At 46.5% G+C, this 21,205-nt stretch overlaps 1 protein-coding gene across 1 annotated transcript in view; it reads right to left on the reverse strand.

The window, feature by feature from the left end:
* The window catches only part of FAM65A (family with sequence similarity 65 member A), a 64,719-nt gene that overhangs the window by 43,102 nt on the left and 412 nt on the right, over window positions 1–21,205 (reverse strand). The window lies entirely within an intron of this gene.

Consider the following 21,205-nt stretch of genomic DNA (forward strand, 5'->3'; position numbering starts at 1 on the left):
CCCCGCCCCCCGTACCTCACCCGGGGGAACTGCGATCCCCCCTGAAATGACCTCTGAGTGTGTGAGCTTTCATGTGCATGCATACTTCGTCAGATGATGAAATGGAATTACATATCATAGTTGTATATACAGGGGTGTCTTGTTAAATTAGCATGCAAAATAGTGAAGGTATTTTTTTAACAGATCAAAAGAGTGACAAGCTGGGTTTCTAAATTCTCACAATTTAGGGCACGTCAATCTCCAGTTCTGACATATTTATTACCTATCTTGTTTTCCCCCCCAGTTGAACCCAAACAGATGATAACTAGAAACCCAGCTTGTCACTCACCTGATCTGTTAAAAAAAAACTTCACAATTGTGCATGCTAATTTAACAAGATACCCCTGTAACAGGGCTTTTTTGTAGAAAAAGCCCAGCAGGAACTCATTAGCATAATAAGCCATACCCAACAGCAGAAACTCATTAGCATATTAGGCCACACCCGATAGTACAGCTCATTAGCATATTAGGCCATACCCACATGTTACCAGAAGTGTGGTCATCCAGCCACACCCACCTTTTGCTTCTTATTCTGTTTACCTTGTTTGTTGTCAAAACCCTGGGGTTTTTTTGTAGCAGGAACTCCTTTGCATGTTAGGCCACACACCCCTAATGTAGCCAATCCTAATGTGTTTCTGCTGTTGGGTGTGGCCTGTTATGCTAATGAGCTCCTGCTGGGCGTGGCCAACTCAGGAGCCAGCCGGAACTCCGTTCCTGTGCGTCCCTGCCCAAAAATAGCCCTGCCTGTATATACAACTATGATATGTAATTCCATTTCATCATTTGACAGTGTGCGTGTACCTGAAAGCTCACACCTTGAATAAAACTTTGTTGGTCTTAAAGGTGCCATTGGACTCTAACTTTGTTGTACTCCTGTTTGTGAACAACATCTTTCCAGTAGCTGCTGCTGACACCCCTTAACCATAGTGGCAATGCTTAAAAATCTTGCATATCAAGCATCTGCTGTACTACTGAACCCCAGGCCCCAAAGGCACAACCACCCTCTCCCTCACAGAGGCTGAAGCAGGATTCAAACCTGCATCTACAACATTAAAGTCTGGGAAGGAAGTTCAGAAGCCATTATGCCTACTGGATATAGAAAAAAAGATGCACTAAAAAGATCTTATGGCAACCCCCCCATCTCTCTTGCTTGCAGTTCTTAGCTTATTATTTCAAAAAACATTCCACTAGTCTGTTTACCTATTGGTAGTGGCACACCAACCCCCCCCCCCACTCCAACCTCCCTCCCCAATTTACAATTTTTGTAAAAAAAAACACCACCTCATTTCTTCAATTTCACTATCTGATCATATTTGCCCAGGGGACCAGGGTGGCTGGAATTGAGAAGCCAGTCTCATCTGTCAGGTTTTTTCCCTTCTCCTCCTTCCTTGTATCAACTGCTGGCTCCTAACCCCAAGGAAAGGAAACGAGAACTTTGCTAACCAAGCAAAGAATCCTGTCTTCCTTCACAGAGGATGCCCCTACTTCTGGCCCGACTGATTCAGTATTTATGACTGTCACAGCCAAGATTGGTGCCAAAAGCAATGTATCACCCAAGATCAACTGAGATTATCTGGAGCCCAGATACCCAAATGCCATGGGCTTGGCTGAGGGCTAGAGGGAACTGCTCCTAACCCTCAAGAAACTATCGCAGATGTCTGAATGGAAACTTGGGAGAACATCATGTATTTAAGACAACTGATTCAGCCATTTAAAGAAAAAACCAGTTTTTTTGGGGGGAGGGATCTATGGACTCCATTATGAGCTTGGATAAATTCAGATTAGTCTGAGCTTGGATAAATTCAGATCCCATCTCAGGATCACAAGCAAAGCAAGGAAAATGAGGGACAAAGATCCAAGGTCGTAGAATGGACTGAAGGTGCATAGCACACCACACTAGAAAAGGGAGACCCACTCAGGTTCGAATTCCTACTATAGCATGGGTGTTCATTGGATGGCCTTGGGCCAGTTACTCTCTTTCTAGGTGGGGCTCTGGCTCAGTGGTAGGAACATCTGCTTACTGCTTTGCACACAGAAGGCCCTAGGTTCAATCCTCACCATCTCCAGTTAAAAGGGGAAGTAATGTGAAAGACCTCTGCCTAGGAACCTGGAGAGTTGTTGCCTGTCAGAGTGGACAATACCAACCTTGATGGACTAATGGTCTGATACAATATAAGGCCATTTCATGTGCATGCAGCTCACAGGGTGGTTACTGTGAGACAAAATGGAGGAGAGGAGAACCATCATGGTGTAATTTGTGCTCGAAGTGGCATAAATCCATTCTGCCTCCCCACTCTCTGGCACGTGAGAACCAGACTAGATGTCTACACGCTAAGGATCTTTGGAACAAGACATCTCCACAGGCATGGGGGTTAATGAACTGATCTGCAGCTTCATTATGAAGATTTCATTTTAACAAGGAAAGGCTTGTGGTGCTAAGCCTCGAAGACTGGGCAGTTACACAGATAGAAATGTGGAAACTGGGGGTGCCGATCTGGTTTTGCGGGAAGAGTATCCGGGACCACGTTATCAGCTATGCCTAAGGGCCTTCTGCTTGGAAGAGCCCTGCCAAAGCCCTAGCCTGGAGCAAGGAGCTCTCTTTGCAAAGTGGGGGATGAGGGTGCTGAACTGGCTGTGCATCCAAGACAAGCCTTTCCAGGTCATTCCCAGCTAGAATGCCCGCCCAACCCCTGGGGTTACAAACTGGGCTTGCCTTTCCTCCTGTGCTTGCAAGGTGGCCACTCTATTAGCATGTTGTGGTTTGGAGCTCTCCCACCTGTCCTATAGATCCTCCTCCTGAGGATGGCAGACACTGTCCTTGGCAGAGGCCCGTTCTTTGTCCCAGGAAGCACACCTGGCTATCTCACTTCAGAGGCAAGGGAGCGAAAGGGACTCTGAAGCCATTACCTTGGCAAATACTAATATCCTGTCCAAGTACCTTTGCCAGACAGATTTAAGACGTCCCAAAGTACAGCAATGCCCCAAAGGAAAAGGCTCAAACACTGGATCCTGAATCAATGCAAGATGCACTCAGCAGATTCCAGCCCCATAAACCATCCAAGTTTGTGCTGCACAGCTTGACTTCCAGGCCCCGCAGCCCCAACCTTCAAAGGAACGGCTCAGAGACAGAATGCAGGGAACCAAACTCCTGGGAAAGGATGTCGATTTCTGGAAAATTTATGTAATCAGATTGGTATCCTGCCCTTCCCCTCCAGCAGCTCAGAATGGCCCAAGCAGGGTTTTCCCCAGTTTCATCCTCACAATAACCTGGTGAGGAAGTCAGACTGGGTGGGAAGCGGGTTATTTATGTGCAATATTTATCAAACAGAGAAAGCTGTTCATAAGGCAGTCTAAAAGTTTAAACTGCAAAACAAAAATACAAACTAAAAAGAGAGAAACAGTACAACTAAACAAAATAAAACATTCCTTTTGTATTTACTGACCACTGACCATTTTTATTTGGCTGGTTACGTGTCTTTCCATATTCCTCCATGTACAAACACTTTTATGAGGATTATCTTTCTGGTAAAGTATTATTTAGGAGGTAATTTCCAGTTTTCCTCTTTAGTATTAATTTTTATCATATTTTTCTTTGGCGGAGTAAACATTCACCTTTCATTCTATCCAACTGTTTTAAAACTTTGGTAAAGTGTCAGAGAACACAAACAAAGAATTTAAGAACAAATTTAGAGTCCACTGGCACCTTTAAGACCAACAAAGGTTTATTGAAGGTATGAGCTTTCGCGTGCAAGGCACACCTCAGTACAAAAAGAAGGGAAGCTTGCCATTAAATCCCAAACACCCTCCTACAAATGGAGAACAGGGAAGAATACAAATTGACATTGCAGGGGGAGCATGCTTCACAAACATGGATTTGGTCCCAAAGCCACCCAAAGTGATGCAGACGGGTGACATAACCCCAAATCCACCTGGTCTACCACAACACACACACATATATATCATTTATTTCATTGACACCCCACTTTTCCCCGCATAGGAGACCCAAAGTGACTTACAACATCCTCCCCTCCTTTGCTTTGTCCTCACAACAACCCTGTGAGGTAGGTCAGGCTGAGACAGTATGACTGGCCCAAGGTCACCTGGCAACCTTCTATGGCAGAGTGGGGATTTCAACCTGGGTCTCCCAGATCCTATCCCAACATTCTAAACACTATACCACTAAGCCTCACCCCACACCTTAGCCAGGGTTGCCCATTGTTTAAAGCAGTATACATTTCATAGGATGCCCTCCACACACAAGCACACACGCACTGAAGACAGAGTCTGCATTACTGCTCATGCTCACCTCGGAGCAGTCTTCCCAACATGATCACGAACCTCGAAAGCCAAAGCCTATCTAAGGGCCAGAGAAGGGGGGGAAGAAGGGGGGGAAGCAGAAGGGTGCCGCTGAGCCCTCTCTGAACAAGGACAGGCAATCCGTGTGCTGTGCCCAGGCGGGATGAGCTCTCCCTATGCCAGCCCTGGAGACATCACTTCGACTAATCAACGTGTGGAGCCAGATAGCAATCTACGGGTAAACCAGAAGCTGCTAAGAGACACCTACCCTCTTCCCCGTGACTGCCCCCAGTATCTTGCTTCAAGCCGCAGCTCCTCCAGCCTGTGCCTGGATTTCCTGCTGCGTGCTGAGCTGGACAAACACTTGCCAGAGAAGAGGAGCAGACGGCACTGAACAGATGGCCAGGGATAAGGTGGGGACCAAAGGCAGCGCCTGAGAAATGGAGCAGGCGGGTACCTCCGTAATTAGTTTATTTGGTATGCCAGCACACTCAACACTGCCTTGCTCCCCAGGTTTGGCTGAAAAACTCCATGCAGCAACCCCCCCCCCCCAATTCTGCACTAAAGGTAAAGGTTTCCCTTGCTCAAAAGCCAGTCAAATCCGACTCTAGGGGCGGTGCTCATCTCCATTTCCAAGCCGAAGAGCCAGCGCTGTCCAAAGATGTTTCCTTGGTCATGTGGACAGAGTGACTAAATGCCGAGGTGCATAGAACACTGTTACCTTCCCACTGAAGCAGTACCTATTTATCTACTTGCAATTTATTGCTTTCGAACTGCTAGGTTGGCAGGAGCTGGGGCCAGAGACGGAAGCTAACTCCGTCACTCGGCACTAGGGTCTCAAACTGCCGAACCACAGACCTTCCAGTCTGCAGCTCAGCGTCTTAACCTCTGAGCCTACGGCAAGCTAAATTCTACGACTTGTATAAATTACACAGTGTAGTTGCGCAATTCATTCTGGGGCCCCAGAGGTAGGTGGGAAAACATTAAACAAGGCACAGAAGCCCTAACCACTGGCAATCCTGTTCGATCTCCCCTCTGATTTTTCAGCAGCTGTAATTCACGCACACTTTCACCTTCTTCAGAGCCATAAGGAACAATAAACGTTGGAGTTTTTGTTTGTCAAAGCTGAGATTTGTAGGCAGCTAAATTGTGTGCCAGCTTGAACTGGATGGCCCAAGATAATGCAATCTTATTAGATCTTAGAAGCTAAGCAAATTGAGTACTTGGATGGGAGACCACCAAGGAAGTCCAGGGTTGCTATGCAGAGGCAGGCAATGGCAAAGTACTTCTGTTTGTCTCTTGCCTTGAAACCCCTACAGGGTTGCCATAACTCAGCTGAGACTTGGCACTTTCCACCATCACGTTATGCGCCCAATAACATATCCCAGCTTTCAAATGTTTCAGATAATCACAGCATTCAACACAGCCAGGTGCAAAACCTATTCACAGGCCCTGTTGATTTACTTAGCTTATTCCTAACCCACCTTTCCCAATGACACTCAAGGCAGATAAGGAAAGAAAGAGAAAAAGGAATCACACAGCATCCAAAGAATAATGCAACAGGACTAGGAGTACAAAAATTAGAAGAGCACATGAGCAACCATGATGGCAGCAAAGTGCCTCAGGCAAAGGTTTTTGTGCGAGCAACACGGAATATGGGAATACAAGGTATGAAGACAATGGCAGCGAAAACCTGAAGATACCTACGATAACAGATAACAATAATGGTCACTGCAGTGGATTACATATCCATTCCCATATGAAGGTGTCCTTTGGGACTGTTCCATCCTATTACAGTTCTGATTCCGTTACAAGAATGCCCTCCCGAATGCTTTCTGAATGATATAACTACGGCAGCCCTCCTGACCTTCTGGGGCCGGCCATCCTCCAAGGCGAGAGCGGCCACAGAGAATGCTCGGGAACGGGCAGTTGCTGATTTTACCCATTTGCCAGGGAGGAAGAAGTGTGCCGGAACGATGCTATGCAACAGATTGCAGAAAAGCAAAGTGAGAGAAAGATCACCATATTGCAGTGTTCACTGCAATGGAAGAGGAGGTCCCCCCCCCCAAGTATGCCATAAAAAAGGTAGGGGAGAGTAGAGAAGAGAAGAGGTCTTCTTACAGTCGCACAAAAGTTACAGCTATGTCCATTAAAAACTTTTTTGGGTGTATAACCTTTTTAAAAGGAGCTGCGGTGGCTCAAGTGGTTAAGACGCTGAACTGCAGACCAGAAGGTTGGTAGTTCAGCAGTTCGAGACCTAAGTGTGCCGCATGACGGAGTGAGCTCCTGTCTCTAGTTCTAGCTCCTGCCAACCTAGCAGTTCGAAAGCAAGAAATTGCAAGTAGATAAATAGGTACCACTTCGGTGGGAAGGTAACAGCGTTCCGTGTGCCTTGGTGTTTAGTCATGGCGGCCACATGACCACGGAAACGTCGTCGGACAGCGCTGGCTCTTCGGCTTTGAAACGGAGATGAGCACCGCAACCCTAGAGTCGGACTCGACTGGCTTTCGAGCAAGGGAACCTTTACCTTTACCTTTTAACCTTTTTAAAAGGAGAGGTGTCTTCTTCCTGGCAAGTAAATACAGTGATTGGTGATGGCTGATTGGGGAAGGAGGAGGAGGAGGAGATTGGATCTATACCCCGCCCTTCACTACCCAAAGGAGTCTCAGAGCGGCTTACAAACTCCTTTCCCTTCCCCTCCCCACAACAGACACCCTGTGAGGTAGGTGGGGCTGAGAGAGCTCTTGCGAGGACTGCCCTTGAGAGAACAGCTCTGACAGAACTATGGCTTGCCCAGGGTCATCCAGCCAGGTGCAAGCGGAGGAGTGGGGAATCAAACCTGGTTCTCCCAGACTAGAGTCCGTGCACTTAACCACTACACCAAACTGGCTCACCTTGGAGGATGGCCTGCCCAAGAAGGTCAGGAGGGCTGCCATAGTTATATCATTCAGAAAGGGAAGGATGGCGGCTGAGAAAGAATTTATTCATACACTAGCAAGATTTGGCACCGTCTGATGGAACTACAGCAGAAACGAAACAGTACTCCCTGCGTCGGGCTCAAAGAATTAACAGGTCTCTGATCAAGGGTTAAAACAAGACAATACATAGAGACAGAGGCTTAATATTCAGCGGACTCTCACACTCCAACAAACACATCTATCCATCTACCCAGGGAACTGCTACTTTGAAGCTAGCAAAGTCTGCAGCAAAATGTCAGTGAGGCCACCCGTTATCCTTGCAGACGAGGAGTTCTGTTGAACTCCGAAGCTTGTGATCCCGCCAACACGACGGGTCCAATCAAAAGGTGTGGTTCAGAATGTTCTGCGCACACCCCTACATGGCTTTTATGTACCTGTGGGAGGGAAGAAGGAAAAGGGACTCCAGAACACAAATGACAGATGTTTGCTGAGGCTGGTTATACCCACAGTCAATAGCACTGTCCTCCAGCTCACAGCTTACAGCCCAGAGGGGGAGAAAACAAAAACGGAGGCCTGAACTCCTCTCAAGTATGCTCAGAGCCACCCAGACATGAACAATGGCCAACCTAAGCTAGACAACATCAGTGCCAGCCAATAGGAACAGCAGCACTGCTTGGCAGAAGATCTGGGCTGCAATGCTGAACAACCGCACAGTGGATCTTAGGCCGCAACCACCTCGGAATAGCGTCCCTTCAGAACTGCATCACGGGAACTAGGACGGAGGTTTCCTCACACCCACCCCAACAGAAAACCAAAATGCCATGCAGTTCAGAACCCTGTGACTACAGCACAGACTTCAAGATTGGCTCGGATCCCGTTTCTAGGGAAACGGTGCCCAATTAAACTCATTATGAAGGAACCATAATCCCAGCAGGGCCCCTGCAGATGGCCCTCTGTTGGGGCTCTTTAATCGGATCGCTGAGGGAACCGTGCCCTGCTGCCTCCACCCAATGACCTCAGCGGGGATTTACAGATGGCAAGTGAGGGTGGGAGACGATCGCTCCTCTGCCAAGTCAACGCGATTCAGCCGGCTGGCCCCAACCAGGGACACTGATGCCACACTCCCCCGGGCCAGTGCCAACATACCAAGAACGAGTCTCTCATTCACAGTCTTTGCAGGCAAACATAAACTCAGGTATCCTTGCAAGAACTAGGCCAGTCCCAATCCAGAAAACAGTAGTGCCCAGTGCAGAACATTATCAAAGTCCTTGGGGCCACAAGGTACAGCAGGAGACAGGGAACACTCACCAAGACGACACGCTCGGAGGATACTCCAGCTCCACCCAGGTCTTCTGAGCGTAGAAACTAGACAGCATCCAGAAGGGATACGCAGTACGGCAAGCGTTTCCCTTTCCCTGTGGGGCAGGGCTCCACTCTCGCATTCCTAGCATTTCAAAGATAATCAGCAACTGGTACTGCTAACAGCGGAGGCGGGGAGTCCAGGAGGTGCTGCTGGCAGGCTATGACAGGTGAGGCAGCTCCCGACTCACAGGAAAAGGACATTAGGGAGGAATGGAGTTGTTACTTCAGGCCGTTTCATTAGATTCCCCTACTTGTGTTTGAAAGACGTGTGCAAGGAAGTGGACGGAGGATGGCTAAAGACACACCTTTGGGAGTCCCCATTTTTCAGAGACCAGCATTTTCAGCCAACTGCAACGTGTTCTGAAATCAACATGAAAGCTTATATACCTTGAATAAAACTTTCTTTGTCTTAAAGGGGCCACTAGACCCGAACTTTGTTCTGCTGCTTCTGACCAACGTGGCTACCCACCTGAACACAGGTGTTCTTCAATATAAAGTACGAGGCTTCCCCCATCACAGGATAAAAACGGGAGGAATGCCAGGGAATTACAAGTCAAATATTGTCCACTGGCTGGTCAATTATTATTTAGCTTTGGTTAAATAGTACTGAATATTCCATGAAGCCAAGAATGTCATTGTGAAAACGCTTTCCTCTTTTACTAAATTTAATCTGGATGCCATTTGTTAGCAAAAGCCGTAAAGAGGGCTCCTTGTTCCCTAGTCCCTGCAGCAGTGGGCTTAGTTATGGAATAGGATCTGGAGACCTGGGTTCGAAAGCCTGCTGTTTCGGAACTGCGCTGATGCCTCCCCATTCAGGGCACTTGTAAAACCATCCTGGTTTCCCCAACTGTTTGAGATGAAGTTAGATGAAAAATACCACTGGGATTTGCACCAGCTGGACTTTGATGCACACAATCCCCTTCCCGTCACTCAATTCATCTTGCAATCAGTTCTTAAAGCATTTTAATTAAGTCAGCGCTAACCTAAAGACTTCTCAATTAAAACACAACACAAAACCGTCCCTTGGAGGCGCAAACAAAACTGGAAAGGTGGAACAAACAAGCATCGCTCATCGCAAATGCAGACAAACCAGCAAAGTATGTTTATTCACTGATACTCAGCTTGCCTGTAAAAACTCTTTGGCAAGGCAGAGAAAGGGCAGCCCTATGGAATGGGAATACATAGACAGGCATGCAAGGACAAGCAGACACAGTCACATCCCCTCTCCACACTGCTTTTTGCCTAAAGAATGGGAACAGTTCTAGAATATGGAGGGACCCACATCAAGGCATGCAAATGACCTGGCATACCCATGCAAATGACCTGGCGTAGCAAGACTGTCTTAGAACCCTCTTTGCTTATTTACATTATAGTCTGCCTCCCCCACTGAGACTCATCACAGATTACACTGCGTAAGGCAATCAGTCAGATGAGACACCCAACAAGCAATGCAATAGAACGAGGATTGCAGAAATCTTAAACAATGCCGAAAATGATATTACGTGAGTAGAAAACAATGCAGTGACAATGGAAGATAATAAACACAGCAAACAGATAATACATACTACATGCAGTAGTATCAGCTGCATGCAAAGTAAGTCCCTGAAAATAAAATTAAAAGTCTAGGAAATCAGAGAGGTTATCGCTCTCTTGTGACATTCCCCCCCCCAACCAACACTTTGAAATGGTACAATCCATTCTGCAGGACTGTACCACCTCATTAAAGTTGTGTGCATGTGGCAGTCCAGTCCAAGTTAGAGCAAGAACAGGAGAGATCCCAAGAGGCTCCCAGAGAGCATCAAGCCCCGTTCCAAAAACAATCTCCCCATCCTCCAAACTCTAAAATGGCCATACAGCTCCCGAAGTACTGAGGAGAGTTTTTGTTTTGCTTTTGATGATGAATCAAGAGACGAGTCACAAATTCTTGCTATGATTCAAGTCTGCCATGACTCAACCAGGATTTTCTATTTTAGGTGAGCAAAGCTTTCTATGACAGCATAGTCTAAGCAAATCCATGAGAAACTGGCCTATAAGCCCCAAACTATGCCTCCACCCATACACCCCCTGGATTTCCCTTAGTAGCCTCTTGGCGGGCTGTGAACACACAGGCAAATGGAGAAGAAGAAGAAGAAGAGTTGGTTTCATACCCTGCTCTTCACTACCCGAAGGAGTCTCAGAGTGGCTTACAATCGCCTTCCCTTCCACTCCCCACAACAACAACCCAGTGAGGTAGGTGGGGCTGAGGGAGTTCTGAGAGATCTGTAGCTGACCCAAGGTCACCCAAGCTGGCTTCATGTGGAGGAGTGGGGAATCAAACCTGGTTCTCCAGATTAGAGTCTGCTGCTCTTAACCACTATACCAAGGGGGTGGCACCCAATGCCTGACAAGATAGAGCTGAGCAAACATATCATGACTTCAATGGGCCGCAAGAGGCAGAAACAGGAGACCTCAAAAATGGATGCTTTGGGGAAGAAAGGATTGAGCAAGTCATGCACACAAAGCAGATGGGACACATTTACCACCACCACCCAAGTCACCGCCAATTTATGGTGACCACATAGGGTTTTCAAGGCAAGAGACGTTCAGGGGTGGTTTGCCATTGCCTGCCTCTGCGTGTGGTCTCCCATCCAAATACTAGCCAGGGCCAACCCCGTTTAGCTTCCGAGATGTGACAAGATCGAGCTAGCCTGGGCTATCCAGGTCAGGGCACATTTACTCTAGATTATAATAAAAAGGAGGCAGCTACATTGGGATACTACTACATTTTCCCTGGGCTTGTGACCTTTTAAGAGATGCTGTGTGTACTGTTCAGTGTCAGACAGATGTTGGATCAACTGCTGGTTGTTATGGAAACAGCCATTCTGCATGAACAATGAATTTAAGAAAAGCACCCCACACAGGATGGGTGAAAGAGTCCTTAAGATCTTGGTCTAAAAGATGTATTTTTCTTCGCCACCCCCCTTGCACACACACACACACTTAAAAAAAACAACATACCAACTGATGAAGAGCTCTGGAGGACTTGAAAGTTTGCACACTGTGCTGTGTTGCTTTGTTCTTAATAAAATGTATTTCATAGCTTTTGACTCAGTGTTGGACTAGACTTTGTTGTTTGTTGTTAGCCATTCAGTCGTGTTCAACTCTTGGCAATTCTATGGGCAAGTTCTCTCCATGTTTTCCAATCTTGTACTGTTTTTTTGAGTCGTTCCATGCTCAGGCTGGTGCTGACTACATTTACACCACTTTAAAACATTCTAGCTCCCCCAAAGGAATCTGGAGAGTTTTTCTCAAAAGCACTGAGCATTGCGTTAGAAACCCTGTCCCCTCACAAAACATAAGCAGTGTGGAAAGGGACTATGATTAATCCTGCTTAAGCTTATATTTCTCAGCCAAATGATGTTATTCTGCATTTCTCTGACTGGAATTCTTGACCTGTATGAAGCAGCCACATGAAGGCATGAAGCTGCCTTATACTGAATAGACCACTGGGCCATCAAGGCCAGTACTGTGTACTCAAGATGAGTGGCAGGTCTCCAAGATCCCAGGAACAGGTCTGTCACATCACCTGCTACTTGATCATTTTAACTAGAGATGCCGGGGATTGAACCTTGGACCTTTCTGCATGCCAAACAGATGATCTACCACAGAGCCACAGCCCCTCCTCTGAGGGTAAAGGTGTGTGTGTGTGGGGGGGGGACAAAGATATATTTTAGAGTCTGTAATGCCAGGGAACAGGTGGTTAACCCTCCTTCCTGAAGAATCTTGAAATTTTATACCTTGCAAATCTTGCTGGTCTTTAAGGTGCTACTAGACTCGAATCTTGGTCTTGTACTACAGACCAATGTTCCCTCTAAGCCTTGGAGTCTTGTGAGCAGAAATTCTACTTTGTGAGCTACTGGCATTAAAATTGTGAGCGAGTGATTTGGCTACTGCATAAATTAGTTTGCTCTGGAGCCATCCTTTCTGAGCTAAGACAAAAATCTGTGAGCTGGAGGCCAAAAAACTGTGAGCTAGCTCACACTAACTCAGCTTAGAGGGAACACTGCTACAGACCAACCCCCATGAAACTATCTCCTTCATCATGTTTCCCACATCAAAAATGGTCCACCTAAGCCTGTGGAGGAGGCAGACAACTGCTGGACGGTTACCCTCCCCAACCATAGTTTAGACCAGGCCTAGATAATCAGCTGTTTTAATTGACGTTACATAGAAAGGGTTCTAATCCTTATGTGCCCCTCAGGGTGGCTTTCTAGGGCCCAAATAGTCCATCGGGCACTGAAATAATGGGATATCACATCACGTTGTTTGGCCCCTAGAAACAGCTCAGATTTAAATTCTGGGAATTCTGGCTACCTCACAGCCAGTCAAGAGCCCCAACTTGAGGCCAGTTGTCATGGCAATGAGCCGCTAAGAATATGCTCCTCTAGGAATATGCAGGGTTCAGTAACCACTAATCCTTAAATATGTCACAGCAACACATTCAAGCAATTGGGAGGCAGTTATTACGAAGCCTGGAGGAAAGCATCCCTGTTCCCCTCATTAACTCCAGTTTGTATTGGCCTTTCCCTGCCGGCCCACACGCTCCAGTTATACAAAGAGCCTGACAGGATTTGCCCAGCAGAATCTACCGCTTATCAAACTTCATCGAGTGACCAACACTACCAGAGGTATCTCCGAGGCCACTGGATACCAAAGCCTGCCATGACACTCTCCTCTATAGGAAGGTGAAGCAAAACGACATCAAATTTCTGGAGAAGGGTGGTTGAGTGAGATACAAACTTCACTGGCACTATATTTATTCCCATCAAGAAAAGCTTGGCTTCTTTGATACACTCTCCTGGACATGACTGAGGCCATCACTGATTATTTTACAAAAAGCAAAGAAATAGGCTGAGCCGGTTGGGTTGGCAACTCTCCATTTAGTAAGAGGAAGTTTTTACAAAGGACAGACAGCCTCCATTCCAAAGTAATCCTTGACAAGCGCTTTACAGGTCAAACAGGCCCACATGGAAAGGGGCAACATAGAAAGGAAAAGCGGCAACAATTGGAGGAAGTGGTTGCGGTACGCTTCCAGCATCTCCGAGGAAGGTGTGATCTGAAGGCGCCGGGAAGGGCTGTTCCTGCCATGCCAAGCAAGAATCGCACCACCTTCTTCCAGCTACTTTGTGAGCTGCTCCCCAGGCACTGGGGATTTCCAGCCTCTTAATACTATATGGTGGCCCAGAGTATTCAATTCAGAGACAGCTGACCTCAGCCACCAATTCATCAAGTGACACTCCCACTTAGGGTTGCCAAGTCCCGCAAACTCACCGGCGGGGGAGGCTCCGACAGATCCGGGAGCCGGCTCCGGATGTGCGCGCCGCCAGCACGTCAACGGAAGTGACGTGCGACTTTGCCCACATTGGGAGCGTGGCCCTGATCGTCAGGGGGAAAACCATAGAATTTTCCCTCTGGTGATCCGGGCCACGCCCCCAATGTGGGCGACGTGGTTGCGTCACCTCTGGTGACGAAGCCAATCGGGGGGCGGAGTTCTCCTCGGGGCCCGATTCCGTGGTGGCGGAAATTGGGCCTCCAAAGCGGGGGTTTCCCCGCCCCCCGCCCCCACTTGGCAGCCCTACTCCCACTCCCACCATCAGCAAGTCACTCTGTCTTTGCTGCCATGCCCATCTGTAAAATGGAAAGACAACAAGCAACCACTGATAGTGGAAGCAAGACATAAAAGACTATAAAGTACTTGGTTGCGGTCAGCACAGACAAAATGCGCTGCTGGCTCACTCAGCATCCCCCAAGTTGGAGGTTGCCCCCCCACCCGTGTGACGTTTGTTCAGAAACAGCTGTGGGATGGGGGGCAAAGAAATGTGCCTACCGAAGTCACTCATCTCTCCCACTTCTACGGCCATTATAGCTCACTGTGAGGCACTCTCGGACCTGGAAGGGTCCCTGTTCAAATCCTCCCTCTGCCATGGGTAGCTTGCTGGGTGACCTTGGCCTGGTCACTCTCTCTCAGCCTGAAGTGCCTCACAGGGTTGTTGAGAGGATAAAATGTGGAGCAGAAGCACGATGAAGATGCGCTAATGTCATTCCCTCTCCTTACTTACATTTTCCTAACACTTTAGAACGTCCAGAGGATGCCAAGAGTGTGGGTGGACGACATGGGATACAATTACCTTACAAAAGCTAAGCCTTTGGTCAGAGTCTGGGCAGTGCCGAGATAGGAGACCTCCTGGGAATTCACTGGGGGAAGTTTTGAGCTCCACAGAGGAAGAAAGACCAGGCAGACATAAATAAATGTTGCTTGACATACCCTGGCTGCATTCAGGCACGATGGCAAACAACAGAGTTAGATCCAAGAGAGGATTTCTATGGACAGAAGGGCCTGCGCCCCAAATGCTGCTCTTGGTGGGTGTGGAAGTTGGATAGCTATAGAAGGAGGAGGGAACCTGCAAAAATCCCATCCCCTTCTAACTGCAGAGATCCTCCACTGGATCCAACCAAAGTTTCAGGTTCCAAGAATAACCTTTGGAAGCTTTCAGCCTCCCAAGTATCCCTCCATTCTTGGAAAGCAGTTTTGGAATCTTGGTTTGTAGGAAACAAACCACAGTTTGCAATTTAGGCCGCAACAACAGACTGTGGTTTGCTGTGAACCAGGAAGTCTTCTGTTCCTGAGTCCTGCATGAAGAGAAGGGAAAACATGTGTGACTCCAAGGAATTTCAAGGTTCATTCTCATCGTGAGAAACCAGGATGGTTTGTTACATCTGAATGCAGCCAACAGTTCAGTCTTCCTTACAACAATTCTGTAAAATGGGCTTGGTAGTGTTATCCTCAGACAGAGGGCAAAGGTTGCAAGACGACAGGTTGATAAGACGCCTGTAGGGAGTTCACACCTAAGGTGAGGTTTGAAACCGGTGACTTCCTGGCTCGTAGCTTACACCCATAGCCACTGCACCATGCCAGCTTTCTATCACCATTTATACCGTATCAAAATATTCACATAATATATTGCAGGCTCCACAGACAGACTAATAGAATAAGGAATGGCTTAATTTAATCAGCTCTAACATTAAACAGCAAGAAAAACATCTTATACAGCAGTCTCTAAGACTTGTTCTAGAAGAAACTAAAATCATGTGATCTTAGGGCAGGGTCCACAAACTACCAGTTCCTGCAAAAGAGAATGGAACATCTCTAAATTGTAAATCCTATTACTCTTGTTTATACTTTGCAAGCCTTCTTCACTAGCCACCCTACGCAGCTGTCAATCTATGGCCACTTCCACCCACCATCCAGGTGTCTGAAATTCACAGACACTGCCCACAGACTTTTCAAACGATTAGTTTTGTAACCATAAGGACTAGAATAACTTTTAGAAAAGTAGGAATATCTGGACACTGAATACTGCACCTGAGCCATATCTGCATGGAACTGCAAACTACAACAGAGCCAGGGCTAACATCTAAGTCACATCTTTACCAGCTAGTAGATAAAGCAAGATAACTTTTTAGAATTCTTTCAGCCGCATGCCCTAACATGAATACGTGCTTACAAAATAATCCTGAGATTTTTCACCCTCGGGATGCAGAAGGCCATCCAAGATTTGACAATCCAAAAACTTTTCTTTAACAAGCGGCAACACAACAGTAGATGCCCTGTGAACAAACCCTGGGTTATAACAGCGAGTTAAGGGCTCTGCTATTTGTTCACGGGGCAAACTGTCCCATACCTCTCCTTAAGTTATAGCCCAGCAGAATAAATACTTTCAGGGATACCTATGCAAACACAGACTGCATCCACACTTTGTCGGATAACCTGCTATCATCGCACCATGTTATTAGCGACTGGATTATCCTGCGTGGACAAGCCAATCCGCCTGCGAGTGATTATTATAGCATTACGGTAGCTCAATACCCAACAATGTGTAACTGCAGCCACAGCTGAAAACACACCTGGACAGGTGCTTGGCAATATACCACGTGGAGAATTACTGCACCTTGGGCTTTCTGGATAAGAAGTCTCTCTGGGCTGCTGTAAACCCACCTGCCCAACCTGGATGGCCCAGACTAGCCTGATCTCATCAGATCTCATATGCTAAGCGGGGTCAGCCCTGGTTAGTACCTGGATGGGAGAACATCAAGGAAGTCCAGAGTTGCTACACAGAAGCACGCAATGGCAAACCACCTCCATGAGTCTCTTACTTTGAAAACTCTATGGGGCCGCTACAAGGCAGTAGCAACTTGACGGGACTTTCCACCAACAACAACCCACTCCCTCCCCTCCTTAGTTTGCTCTTCTCTTCTTCACTTTCAGAAAGGCAATCAGCGGGTTTCCCCAGACTGCTGAGATGCAGGCATTAATGCAAAGCTTCCAGAAGCTACCCCTAGCAGTAGGAGAAACCTAAACGCTAACTGTGCTCAACTGCCGTGTGGAACTGCTTTCCCTTACCTCTATAATACAGCCAACACAGGGAGCCTGGGGGCCTTGTCGTCCCCCCTTCTGCAAAGGATTTCACACACCTGGTGATTGGCAAGGAACAAACCCACAATTTTGCAGCAGGGAAGCTGGTCGGGCTTTCCTCCAGGCACGGCTGGAAGGCGGCATGAGCCCTTGCGAGAAAGCCAGCCGGCCTTTGCACGAGTCCCTGCCAAGGCCGGCCCAGCTGCGCTTGCATCCGCCTGTGTTTATTTCTGGGCTCTCATTATCAGTAAGTAGCAATTTAAGATGGAAAAACCGTGGGAGGAAACTTTAAAGTGATCAACTTCAGAACCAGGAAGGGAAGAGTGCAGAGAGAAAGGCATGTCAGGGAAAGCACCGGGGAGGTGGGGGGGGGGGGGGGCAAGAGAGCAAAGGTCGACTTCCCCACCTTGCTGGTTTTTGAAAGTGTATCGTGGACTGGAGCCTCCCTCGCCTCCAAAAGCAGGCAGCAAGCCAAACCGAGAAGGGCAAAGGGACTGCTCGAGGCAGATGCATATTAAAGTGCAGCCAAACATCTGGCAGAAGGAGCGTGAGAGATGGCGCTATTTGAGAATAGCAGGTGGCAAGTAAGCAAACTGAAAAGAGCGTTGTTGTTCAGTCGCACAGTCGAGTCCGACTCTTCGCGACCCCATGGACTAGATCCCGCCAGGCCCTCCTGTCTTCCGCTGTCCTCTGAAGTTTGCTCAGTTTCATGTTCATACAGCCAGGGATACGGGTACTCTCTTTAACAAACAAAGAAACATACAACAAACCACAACTCTGCACAAAGACAATTCAGTGATTTCTAGAAACAAGAGGGATTGTAGCCCAGTTCAATAAAATTACCATTTGCATAAATACTTCTGAAGCAAACCTCCCTCCCAAAAAACTGCTGTTAGATGAGGTATGTGTGGATCACAGCAGACAATCTCTTGAATTCCCATCCAAGGCAATACAGTGTTTCCCAAAAGAGACATAAACATTGTCAGTAGCTATGTTGGTCCACGGAAAAAGCCTGAAGGCACAAGAATAGTGTAATACCTTTTTATTAGGTTCAGCCAAAAGATGACAACATTATGAACATATGCTTCCAAGTTCCTCAGAACTCTTCAGGAGGCTGCATCTCCAGCAGTTAAAAGGGGGGGGGGAGAGAGAAAGAGATGCATGGGGGGGGATGTAAATTTTGTTTGAAGCATCCCTTGAAACTGCCAAAACATTAACATACTCAAACTCTATCTAGCCCATGTACATATTCTTACATATTATCTCTTCTACTGCTGATTTCAATTTTTAAAAATTAACATGTTAACTTGCTTCATTGTTACTTGCATACAGATTATTAACAGCAGGGCCACAATAGGAAAACACATGGTCCTCGGGCACAGCCGGTCCAGGAATACACAGGGAAACTCTCTGCTGGTTTTCCAGACTTTGGAAAACATTTACAGCAATATATAAACTGTAAATGAATCCATATAGCTTTGTGCTTTACCTCCCTAGTTTAGGGCATGATGGAAGATTCCAATGTCTACAATTTGAAGACTTCTTACAATGAAGACCAGGAGACATTGCTCTTGGGATGGAGAAGTGGAAGACGGCACAAGACAACAAAAGACAGCTCTCCCATTTTGGCAACACAGAAACCAACAGTTCACCAAAACACTCTTCAAAACTCATGGAAACACACAGGTTTCCAATAGGGTCAAGAGCTGCAGAAATAGGTGCCATTCCTTACAGTCACAAAGCTGATCACATGCCTCCAGCTACTAGGTAACGCTGCCCAACTGGGTTTCTATTGCTTTGCTACTAGCACCTCATCTAAAATTATTCTCCAACTTCATGCAGTTTGTTTTACAAGGATAATAGTTCAAGAATACTGAGTCAAAGATATTGGTTCCTCCCTCCCTTTCCCAGTCATGTGTAGTGCAGCCAGGAATTACTGCTCAGATCTCTTGAGGACAAGAAGCTTGCTTCCCCAACACCAGCACAGATGATTAGAACTGAAATTTGCATAATTACATAATACCACCATCTATGCTTGTGTAGAACTCACATCCTTGAAGAAGATAGCTAATGTTTTTTTTTTTAAATCACATCCGGCAGAAACCAGACACCATTTGATGCAATCAGTAGCCCTAGTCACAATAAACACATGCACAATCTGTGAACCGTATACACTTGATTTCTCTTAAGATTTGCATTGAGCAATTCAATTGGTATGCTCAATGCATACACAGCCCAGTGAGCAACATAAACCCTGCATTTATCCAGGTACCGGTCCCTGGCTTTATTTGTAAAATGAACGTGCACTGGCACTCTCTTATAAACAGATGTATGCACATAAATACAGGACGTACATCCATTCACTGTAACATGGGAACAGGGCTACAGGCAACAGGTTTAGCCTCACTGGTATCCCATCCAGCTCTATTGCTTTGCCTCCGTTACCACACAGCAGCCATTGTGACAACCCAGTGATTAGATTACTACACAGCTTCATCCTATTTGCACGGAACTGCAGACTCCCATTTAGTCTATTGTCATTGCACTTCCCTGCATCCTCCCGAGGAAGCATCCCTGGACAGTCACACCCCCTGCCTACCACACGCCAATGACTGCCTGGTTGCAAACACCACCAGCAAAACACCCAACTGTCCCGCCCAGCACTTGACAGCAACAGGAATGGGGCCCAACGAGTCTCACCAGCACCCCCACGATACTTCAAAAGCAGCTTAACTAGATGCTGCACAAGGACACGGGGCAAGAAATGGGATGGGAGGGAGGACAACGGCACAGGAGTGGACACCAGGAGCATTCCAGTGCACAGGAGAGTCCTAAAACTCTAGATTCTCTGCAGCGGTTTTTGCAACACAGCCCTGTGTTGTCTTTTTTTTAAATCTAGTAAAATAAAATCATACAAAAATAGCGGGAGATGGCAAGAGAGAACACGGGCATTCTTGTAAACAGCCACATAAAAAAGCACAGAAGAGCAAGGTCAAGACCAATAATTATAACACAGCCAAAACGTAGTTTGCTTTGCAACTGTCAATTAGTTCTTTAGGAAGTGCCAGGGCAGAAGAAGAGCAGTTCATAAGAGGGCACAACTTTTAAGAGCAATTGAAAACTTCCCACCTCGCGCCCAAATCCAGAGAGACAAATGAACAAGGACTGCTTGGAACCCCTCCAAGACTAGAGATGTAAAATTTCCGAAAATTTTGAAGCTCAGAAAAAAATGGAAATTTTCGGAAAAATTGAAAAAATGCTACATTAGCATTTCTTTTGTCTTTTCTAGATTGAAAGTCATTCTGTTACTTTAGGAACATAAAATATGACTATGGACATTTTTACTTGGCATGAAATTATCACAACTAGCATATTAAAAATATAGTGTATCCAAACAATTATTTCAAACAGAATACCCACCCACATGCAAAAACAAAACTGAAACTTTTTAATTTTCTTCTGACAATCGCACCTCCTAAAGGAAGAAATGCATCTCGTTCTTGCATTGGAGGGTTCAGTTTGTAACCTAGGACTTGCTTGTCCTCAGTGCACAGAAATTAGATCAATCTGATACCATATATATATATTTTAGAAATGATTTGGAAAATATTTGAACACCTTGTCTTAAAATATTTTATTCATCATGTTAAAATAAAACGTTCCATAATCAATTTTTTTTCTTTTTTCAATTTTACCAATTTTTTGGGAAAAAACAAGGCTTCAGGAAAAAAACGGGGGGGAAACGGGTTTTTTCTGCATTTTTCTGGGTTTTTTCCGGACTTTCACATCTCTATCCAAGACCCTAACTTGCACCTCTATTAGTCTCTTCAAACCTAACTAGCCACTGTGGTATAAACAGCTTAGAACACATCCGAGGACCGGTCTCCCAACACCTAAGTTCCCCACTCACGTGCCGAACATCATGAAAAGCTCATCTGCCTCCCAAATTACAATTCTTAGCATTCTGAGAGCAGTTCAAAATGCTCAAAACCTTTTGTGTCCACATCCTTAGCAATCCTTACAATCACCCTGCAAGGCAGGACAGTATTATCCCTCCGCACTACAGTTTAAAAAAAAATTAAATTCATATGCTGCCTTTCTCCACAATGGGGACCCAAAGTGTTTTAAACTGTTTCCC

Source organism: Gekko japonicus, unplaced genomic scaffold (genome assembly GCF_001447785.1).
Source record: "Gekko japonicus isolate JY-2015 unplaced genomic scaffold, Gekko_japonicus_V1.1 scaffold2778, whole genome shotgun sequence".
NCBI classification, from domain to species: Eukaryota; Metazoa; Chordata; class Lepidosauria; order Squamata; family Gekkonidae; genus Gekko; species Gekko japonicus.